At 39.8% G+C, this 9,994-nt stretch overlaps 1 non-coding gene across 1 annotated transcript; it reads right to left on the minus strand.

The window, feature by feature from the left end:
• Nucleotides 1–467: 467 nt before the first annotated feature.
• Nucleotides 468–638, minus strand: LOC140846306 (U1 spliceosomal RNA). Its single transcript, XR_012125337.1, has one exon. It is a non-coding gene; the product is annotated as a U1 spliceosomal RNA (small nuclear RNA).
• Between the last annotated feature and the right edge of the window lie 9,356 nt (nt 639–9,994).

A 9,994-nucleotide genomic window follows, 5' to 3' on the forward strand; every position in this document is an offset into this window, starting at 1 on the left:
TTGCCCTTTATATAGGTTACTGCATTTTACATTATTTTTCCCACAGAGTGTCATAAAACTTTTTGATATTTGTCAATTTAATACCTGGAATAGCATCTTAATGTAGTTTTAATTTATACTGATCTCCTTATGAGTGAAGATGAAGATATTCCCATATGTTCTTATCTTTTACCCATTTTTTCTATCTGGTTGTTATACTTTTTCTCATTGATTTGTAGGAGCCTTTTATTTTTAGGCAAATCAACCTCTGATGCTATGCACTGCAAATATATTTCCCAGTTTGTCACTTGTCTACTTACTTTGTTTCAGGTGGTATTCTTAATTAAAATTATTAATAAAGTCAGAGTTTTTTATCTTTTCTTTCTTAACTTCTATGCTTATGTCATACTTAGAAATGCTTTTCCATTCCCATATCATTCTTTTATTTCTTATTTAAATGTATGGTTTAGTTATTTATTTATTTTTTATGAGGGAAAGCATGAACGCAGTGGTAGTCCCCCACTACCACAAATTATGCAGTCGAGATTCCCACATTTGGGGAAATTGCAGGGGTCAGCACATCCGGAGTGCAGGGGATCAGCCTCGCCCCGGGGAGAACCACCTTCATGATTATGGCATCTCCGCTGCCGGGTAAGTATGGTTTATTTTTTACCTTTAAACCTTTAGCACATTTAAAATTTATCCTGGGGTTGTTTTATTGCTCTTGTCTAGCTCGGATTAGCACATAGTCTACAGGCACACACATGATCATCTACAATTGCTCTCTTACAACACTAAACTTTGTTTTCTACCTTTATCTTGCATCTACCTACCACTTCAGCATTTTATTAAAAACAAAAATAATAATAATAATAAAGGGAGAAATGTAATAAAGGGATCCACATATAAATCAAGTATAAAAATCAAACGAATATTCATATTTGACCTGATTGTTTGTAGTTCATAATGCGTGATCAAAACCGAAAGTTTCTGTGATGACTGCCCTTGTACTGTTCACCATGTAAGAACTTATTCACCATGTAAGAATTCGTTCACCATGTAAGAACTTGTTGGTTATGCTTCAGAAGATTGGAGACTGATGAGAATTAGGCTTGAGATGGATTAATGATTGTGCATTGAGCATTGACCCCCCTATACAGAATGTTAACAACCATTTGATCAATAAATATGAGAGATGCCCTCTCAAAAAAAAAAAAATTTATCCTGGGGTAATATATGTAGGGATGGATTTAAAGTAATTTTTTTCCTAAATGGTCTCTGAGTTGTCTCACCATATATTGACTAATCCACCTTTTCCAAATGACAGTACTAAGTGTTTTAATTATGGTTGTACAGTCTGTTCTGTAAGCGTAGTTCCTCCTCATTGCTCTTCTCTTTCAGAATATGTTAAAGTATTTTTTGCTTGCTTATATTTCCATATACAAATTTTAATCTGCTTGTTTAGCTGAAAAAAAGGTTGATAATTTTAATTGGGATTTTATAATTTTCATGGATAAATTCAGGGGAGAATTGATATCTTCATACTGTTAAGCCCACTTTTCCATTTATTCCTGTCTTCTTTTGAGTTTCTCAGCAGCATTTTGAAGTTTTCTTTATGCAAATCTGGAACTTAGTTTATTCTCAGCAAAGTTTTATTTCTTTATTGTTGCTTTTGTAAAAGGGTTATTTTCCATTACGTTCTCTTGTTGTATATTTTTATATATTTATGATGGCTTTTTGTAAGATAAATTCTAGCTGAAATAAGCAGGCGAAGAGAGGCAACAAAGGGTCAGGTAGTTTATTTGAACGCAAATACCCGGGCGAGATTTCCCCAGTCTATAGAAATGGAATCTGGGGAATTCGCACGTAACTAGACAGGCTGCAAATTTTTAAAGAAGGTGCGGGGAGGCAGAGCTTGGATGTACAGCAGCATGAGGATTGGCTAGCCTAAGGCACATTTTTCAGGTTCGGAGGGGCAGCAGCCGGGGACTTTGGTACGTCAGTGTCCGACGTGCTCACTCCTCCCATCAGTGCCCCCAGCCTTACACTTTTGATTTCTGAATGTAAACTTTGTGCCCAGCCACATTACTGATTTAGCTTATTCTTTGTAGTTTGTTTTCTTGAATTTTCCAGGTGTTCAATCACATTATTTGAAATTAAGGTTAATTTTGTCTTCTTTCAATATTTTCTACTTGCATTTTTTCTTTTGTCTACTTGCATCGGCTAACATGACAGAAATTTTAATTAGTTTGTTCAGACTTACCAGGTGAAGTATACAAATTTAAATTGAAGATCTGTCATTTCATGAAACATATACCTGATCCATTCCTTTACTAGGAGCACAGACAGCAGCTAAACTCTAGGAAGCTGGCCTGAGAAGTACAGAAGTCTGGAAAATGGAAGCCCTATATACACTTCAAGCAAAGAGGCAAAAATTACTTCCTAACCAACTGCCATGCCTCTAGGGGGAGCAAAGATTGGCATTAATGTCTTTGCTGACCTCTTCTGGCAAATCTGAAAGCAGCCAGAAGATTAGATTTGATTGATTACTTTTCCCAAGAAGTTCCTGGGTTTTCCAGGGCTGTCTCTCTAAAAAGATTTTTTAGTATCTTGAACGTTATTTTTAAATTTCACTTTGCTTTAACCTCTCTGCCTCCTTCTTTCCTTCCCCCTCTCTTTTTACATAACTTTCAAGTCTTTATCTCCCTTTACCTTCCCTCAGATTTTTTTACTGTTCCCACATTCCTGTTTGAACAACTATCAAACTATCATTTCTGACTGGCTTTGTTTCTGAGCTCCAAACTCAGGCAGTCCTTGAAATGTGGTGCTTGGAAAGGCATCGGCTGCCTTGACTGGAGCAGTTTCAGTGGGCATTTGGGAGGAGAATCCATCTTGCTGTAGGTGAAGAAATGAATAGGAAGTATGGGATAAATAACAGTGGGTGTATAGTTCTATTTCAGGGTGGTTCTCAAGGAAGTAAAGAAAAGATTGAATGGTTACATAATGGCTACAAATAAGAAAAACATATTAATTCGTTTGTTTACTCATTCATTCATTGCTTAGGGTGTGAGATGGCCTTGCAAATGCATTTCCTGTATCTCTGATGAGCAGGAGGTGTAACTGACAGGCAGCCCCAGCTGCTGTGCTCTGAAATCCTTCCCTTCCTTCCTGGGACCATGCTTCCCACAGGCTCCTTCCAGTTCATAATTGTGGATGGCAGGGGCACCAGGGAAGGTCTCTTCCTAGGATATCCAGGACAGTTCAGATGGGTAAGAAGCTCAAGAACAACTTGATGGCCTCGTTGAATTTAGGACTGCACACTGCAGTGTAGTGTAACCAACCTTCACCCAGCCTTCACCCCTGCCCTCTCTCTTTCACAAAGCTTATACATGACAATCTGACAGCTTTCCCTGACTTCTGAACCCCAGTATTCTTCCTCTTCCTCCCTAATAGGCATTTTCTCTAAAATTTCTTGGACTTCAGATCCTTTGTGTCTGCTTCTTGAAGGACTTAGACAAATGTAAGATCTAAGCATTCAGTGAAGACAACAGGTTAGCCTGTTAGCCTAAGCACAGCCATCTTGAGAAGCTCAGAGGCCATTTTCTGAATATGTGACTCAGAAAGGCCTTGAAAAACGAGGGGGAAAACAAGTTAATGATAAACACCAGGTGGTGGGCAGCTGCGGCCTTCAGACAGCTAACCTTGGTCAGTTAGTCATACATACCAAGTTTATCTTGCTGAAACACTGTATGGCTGAGGGTGTTCTTATCTCGTGAAACCCCTGGGATGTGGCGCCAACTGAAGATGTATGCGTCCTTGGAAAAAAAAACCCTGTTACGTGCTTGTAGAACAATACTGTCTTTTTAGAAAATGTTATAAAAACCTCCGGCTTTGACTGCTCGGGGTCCTTGTTGAGACCCGCTGCGTCGGGCTAACACTTGGACCCCAGCTAGCTGGTTCCTGAATAAATTCTTCTTGCCTGTTGCATCAAGAGACGCCTTTCGTGAGTGATTTGGGGCGGTGTCCTCCTCTGGGAGAATCCAACACTAACACAGACTGGAATACCCTTGAGGATGTTTGAAAGAGCAGGGGTGGAGAAGAGTACTTATTTCCCATTATTTTTTCTTGCAGAATCCTTTAAAACTTTCTAGTTTTTGTCTGTCTGCCAGCCACATGTCTTAACACAGCTTTCCTCTCAGTATCTTCCTTCTCCCAATGTGATTCCTGACCTTGTCCCAAATCTGAACTTTTGTGGGTAAAATTGTAATATTTCCAGGATATCTCACCTGGCTTTGGTGCATTTGCATATCCTCAGGAGTGGAGAGAAGTTCATCTCCATGTCAATGGGTAATTACCTGGGCAACCGAGGGCGTGTCTGAACTTGAGAGGTTAAGGGGAGGGGCTGGCTTGCTTGCTTGCTCTGGAGCAAATCTGGTGGGCTCCAAGGAAGGCAGCCACTACATGGTTTTATTTTTACTGTAGAAACGTTGCTCATTTTCTGACTACCTACATAATGACATGTTGAAATGGATGTTTTCATTATCATAGAATTTCAAAGGACAGAGCTCAAGAAATAGGCATTAAGAAACACAAATTCTAAAGAAGTGCCAGATACAACTCTGCAAGTCCTGTGAAAAATCGAACAACAGTTCATTGACCTTCATTCCACTGCCCATCAAGGCTATCAGAACAGAAGACTACAGTTACCAGTGGGAATAAATTCATAGGTGAAGAGCTCTATAGTTCCCTCTCTCCCACCTGCCCTAGACAAGTAAAGGCAGTTTCCAAGATGAAACCCCCATAAGAGATTAGAGATGTAGGAGTGGTCCGTTACCTATCCTACTCCTTAGTTGGATGCAAAACCTAATGGACCCACCTTGGTTCCACTAGAGAAGCAGCAGGGTGATGAGAGTTCTAGGATATAAAGAACATCGATTCTCAAATCTTGAGAGGGCAGAGAGAGCTGGGGATGATAGCCAGCCTGCAGTCTTATCATTGATAAGGCAAAAGGGGACAAGTGGGCATCACAGAAGGAATGAGTCATCTTGAAGGTTTCTTGTCCAAGAGCAGCTGCCCCCTCAGATGAGGAGACCCTGGTACTGAGAGGCTATAAGTTGAACAAGCAGTGTAGGAATTGGAAGGGGATCTCTAAACAATGTGAAATGCAGGTGTCCTTTCATGATATCTAAAGAAGGCACAAATATACCCACTGAAAACCCTTGCTCCACAAAGGGCATCAGTGTCTAAGGAAAGGATAAACAGCTCCAGACAAAAGAAAGGACTCCTGTCCCTTTCCGCTACCTCGTCCCTGTCCTGACACTAGAAGGTGCAGAGAAGAGATGGAGGGTTGGGGTAGACTAGCAAAGAAAACCAAAAGAGTAAACCATTCCTGCTCTCCACCTGAAGATCTCTAGGTTGTAGGTCAGACTTGACCAGGGGAGAAGAAACTCTTTAAATGAGATACAACATTGAAGTTCTAATATAGACTAGGATGCACAGCTTAGCACCTGATGGTGGGTCTTCAGCAACAACATGAAGTGGTTTTTATGAGCAAAGTTACTAGAAAATCACAGGGTCTGCCTTAATGTCACACAGAGCAAGGGAAGAGACATCTGATGGAGCATGTGGGAAGCAAAGGTTGAAAGAAAAGTATCCATTTCCTATTTCTATAGCATTAAATTTAGTTCATTTAAGAAATTTGCTACCCACCCTTTGAAATGTCCTTACATAAAAGCATGGATTGAAAGGCCCAGGCTTACCAAGTTAACAGAAGTGTTGTCAGGGTCTTTTCAAGGGAGCCCTATCTTGCAGTGACTGGGCCTCCTGTGATTTTCTGGATATCAGATTGCATGACCCAGGCAGATCGCTGTATTCTGCAGACCACACTGCCAGGGCTCATACAGGAAACAAGCAGATTCCTACTCCCTTACCTCAAAAAGCATTCTTTGTGATTTGCTTTTGATCCAGCAAGACCATCCATATCTGTTCCAATCTGGCCAATGCTCTGCACATTCAGGAATATGAAAATGAGACTATGCTAGAAGAGGATTAAAGATGGCGGCATGAGAGGAGAGACAGAGGCTTCCTCCTAAAACCATATACAATTAGAAAATATAGTTGGTGCAACTAATCCTGAGAGAGCAACAGGAAAGAGGACGGCGCCAGACTGCATACACCTGGAGAAAAGAGCAGACCTTACTGAACAGAGTAACGTACCACAGCTGTGGCTCGGTGGGATCCAAGCTCTTCCCCTATCCCCAGCTCACCAGCAGGAGGAAGAGAAATGGAGCAGGGAGGGAATGAAAGGCCTGGGACTGCTGAATACCTAGCTCTGGAGATCTGCTCTGGGAGCACAAACCTACATTTCATGGTGCTTTCATCATACTCTTCTGATTACAGGGTTGGAAAGCTGGGACAGGAAGAGTTCCTGGAGAGACTGGGATTCCGGCCGCTTGTGGAAAGCAGGAATCCATATCTGGCTGCTCTGGGACAAAAGCTTATATCTGTGTGCTCGGCACACTGGCTCAGGCAGTGGAGACAGGAAAGCAGCCGGGAGGCAGGGAACAGCTCTTTCCTCCCTGCAGGCACCAGGATTGCTCCCCTGTGACCTCTGACATTGCTTCAGGGGCTGAGCAGCTCCAGAATGGAGCTTCTGGACACTAGAGGGTGCCATATACAAATATGAAATGCCAAAGAAACCTGGTCCAGAGTAAAGTTATTAATACAACTCCCAGAAAGATTTAAATGATATGGACCTCATGACTCTTCCTGAAAGGGAGTTCAAAATAAAAATCATCAACATGCTAATGGAGGTATGGAAAGACATCCAAAAACTCAGGAATGAATTCAGGCTGGAGATCCAATCATTGAAGATCATGATGGAGGGTATTAAAAGCAGGCGGGATATAGTAGAGGAAATGATAAATGAAATAGAAACTAGAGAAGAGGAATACAAAGAAGCTGAGGCACAGAGAGAAAAAAGGATCCCTGAGGATGAAAGAATATTGAGAGAACTGTGTGACCAATCCAAATGGAACAATCTTCGCATTATAAGGATACCAGAAGAAGAGAGAGAGAAAGGGATAGAAAGTGTCTTTGAGGAGGTACTTGTTGAAAACTTCCCAGGTCTGGGGAAGGAGATAGTCTGTGAGGCTGTGGAGATCCACAGATCTCCCAACACAAGGGACCCAATGAAGACAACATCAAGACACCTAGTAATTAAAATGGATAAGATAAAGGATAAGGACAGACTGTTAAAAGCATCCAGAGACAGAAATATGATTACATACAAAGGAAAGCCCATCAGGCTAACATCAGACTTCTCAGCAGAAACCTTACAGGCCAGAAGGGAGTGGCATGATGTATTTAATGCCATGAAATAGAAGGGCCTGGAACCAAGGTTACTTTATCTGGGAAGATTATCATTTTAATTTGAAGGAGGGATTAAACAATTTCGAGATAAGCAAAAGCTGAGAGAATTTACCTCCCACAAACCATCTCTACAGTCTATTTTGGAGGGATTGTTATAGATGGGAGTGTTCCTAAGGTTTAATAGCTGTTACCAGAGGTAATAAAACCACAGTAAAGAAAGTAGAAAAGCTAATTACTTAGCAAATGCAAAATTAAATTAACTATCCCCAAAGTCAATCAAGGGATAGACAAAGAATACAGAATATGATACCTAATATATAAAGAATGAAGGAGGAAGAAAAAGGAGGAGAAATAGAAAAGAACCTTTACATTGTGTTTGTAAGAGCATACTAAGTGAGTTAAGTTAGACTCATAGATAGTAAGGAAAGTAACCTGGAACCTTTGGAAACCTAGAATCTAAAGCCTGAAATGGCAATAAGTACATACCTATCGATAATCACCCAAAATGTAAATGGACTGAATGCACCAATCAAAAGACATAGACTCACTTAATGGATAAAATAACAAGACCCATCTATATGCTGCTTGCAAGAGACTCACCTCAAACCCAAAGATATGCACAGACTAAAAGTCAAGGGATAGAAAAAGATATTTGATGCAAACAACAGGGAGAAAAAAGCAAGTGTTGTAGTACTAGTATCAGACAAAATAGACTTCAAAACAAGGAAAGTAACAAGAGATAAAGAAGGACATTACATAATGATAAAGGGCTCTCAGTCCAACAAGAGGATATAACCATTATAAATATATATGCACTCAACACAGGAGCACCAGCATATGTAATACAAATACTGCCAGAATTAAAGGAGGAAATAGAATGCAATGCATTCATTTTGGGAGACCTCAACACACCATTCACTCCAAAGGGCAGATCCACCAGACAGAAAATAATTAAGGACACAGAGGCACTGAACAACACAGTAGAACAGATGGACATAATAGACATCTATAGAACTCTACATCCAAAAGCAACAGGATACACATTGTTCTCAAGTGTAAATGGAACATTCTCCAGAATAGACCACATACTAGGCCACAAAAAGAGCCTCAGTGAATTCAGAAAAATTGAAATTCTACAAACCAACGTTTCAGACCACAAAGGTATAAAACTAGAAATAAATTGTACAAAGAAAGTAAAAAGGCCCACAAAAACAAGAAGGCTTAACAACATGCTCCTAAACAATCAGTGGATCAATGACCAAATCAAAATGGAGATCCAGCAATATATTGAAACAAATGACAGCAATAACACAAAGCCCCAACTTCTGTGGGATGCAATGAAAGCAGTCTTAAGAGGAAAGTATATAGCAATCCAGGCATATTTAAAGAAGGAAGAACAAACCCAAATGAATAGACTAACATCAGAATTATTAAAATTGGAAAAAGAAGAACAAATGAGGCCTAAAGCAGCAGAAGAAGGGACATAATAAAGATCAGAGAAGAAATAGCAAAATTGAGAAGAATGAAACAATAGAAAAAATCAATGAAACCAAGAGCTGGTACTTTGAGAAAATAAACAAAATAGATAAGCCTCTAGCCAGACTTATTAAGAGAAAAAGAAAATCGACATACACCAACAGAATCAGAAACGAGAAAGAAAACATCATTACGGACCCCACAGAAATACAAAGAATTATTAGAGACTACTATGAAAACCTATATGCTAACGAGCTGTAAAACCTAGGAGAAATATACAACTTCCTAGAAAAATACAACCTTCCAAGACTGACCAAGGGGGAAACAAAATCTAAACAAACCAATTATCATCAAAGAAATTGAAGTGGTAATCAAAAAACTACCCAAGAACAAAACCCCTGGGTCAGATGGATTTACCTCAGAATTTTGTCAGACATACAGGAAGATATAATACTTATTCTCCTTAAAGTTTTCCAAGAAATAGAAGAGGAGGGAATATGCCCAAACTCATTCTATGGAGCCAACATCACCCTAATACCAAAACCAGGCAAAGACCACACCAAAAAAGAAAATTACAGACCAATATCCGTGATGAATGTAGATGCAAAAATAATCAACAAAATATTAGCAAACTGAATTCAAAAATACATCAAAATGATCATACACCATGACCAAGTGGGATTCATCTCAGGGATGCAAGGATGGTACAACATTCAAAAATCCATCAACATCATTCACTACATAAGCAAAAAGAAGGAAAAAACCACATGATCATCTCCATAGATGCTGAAAAGCATTTGACAAAATTCAACATCCATTCATGATAAAAATGCTCAACAAAATGGGTTTAGAGGGCTAGTACCTGAACATAATAAAGGCCATATATGGGAAACCCACAACTAACATCATACTGAACAGTGAGACGCTGAAAGCTTTTCCACTGAGATCGGGAACAAGACAGGGATTCCCACTCTCCCCACTGTTATTCAACATGGTACTGGAGGTCCTAGCCACAGGAATTAGACGAAACAAAGAAATACAGGGAATTCAAACTGGTAAAGAAGAAGTTAAACTGTCACTAATTGCAGATGACATGATATTGTACACTCCAAAACTACTAGAACTGATATCGGAATACAGCAAAGTTGCAGGATATAAAATTAACACA

This window comes from Manis javanica, chromosome 14 (genome assembly GCF_040802235.1).
Source record: "Manis javanica isolate MJ-LG chromosome 14, MJ_LKY, whole genome shotgun sequence".
Lineage (NCBI taxonomy): Eukaryota > Metazoa > Chordata > Mammalia > Pholidota > Manidae > Manis > Manis javanica.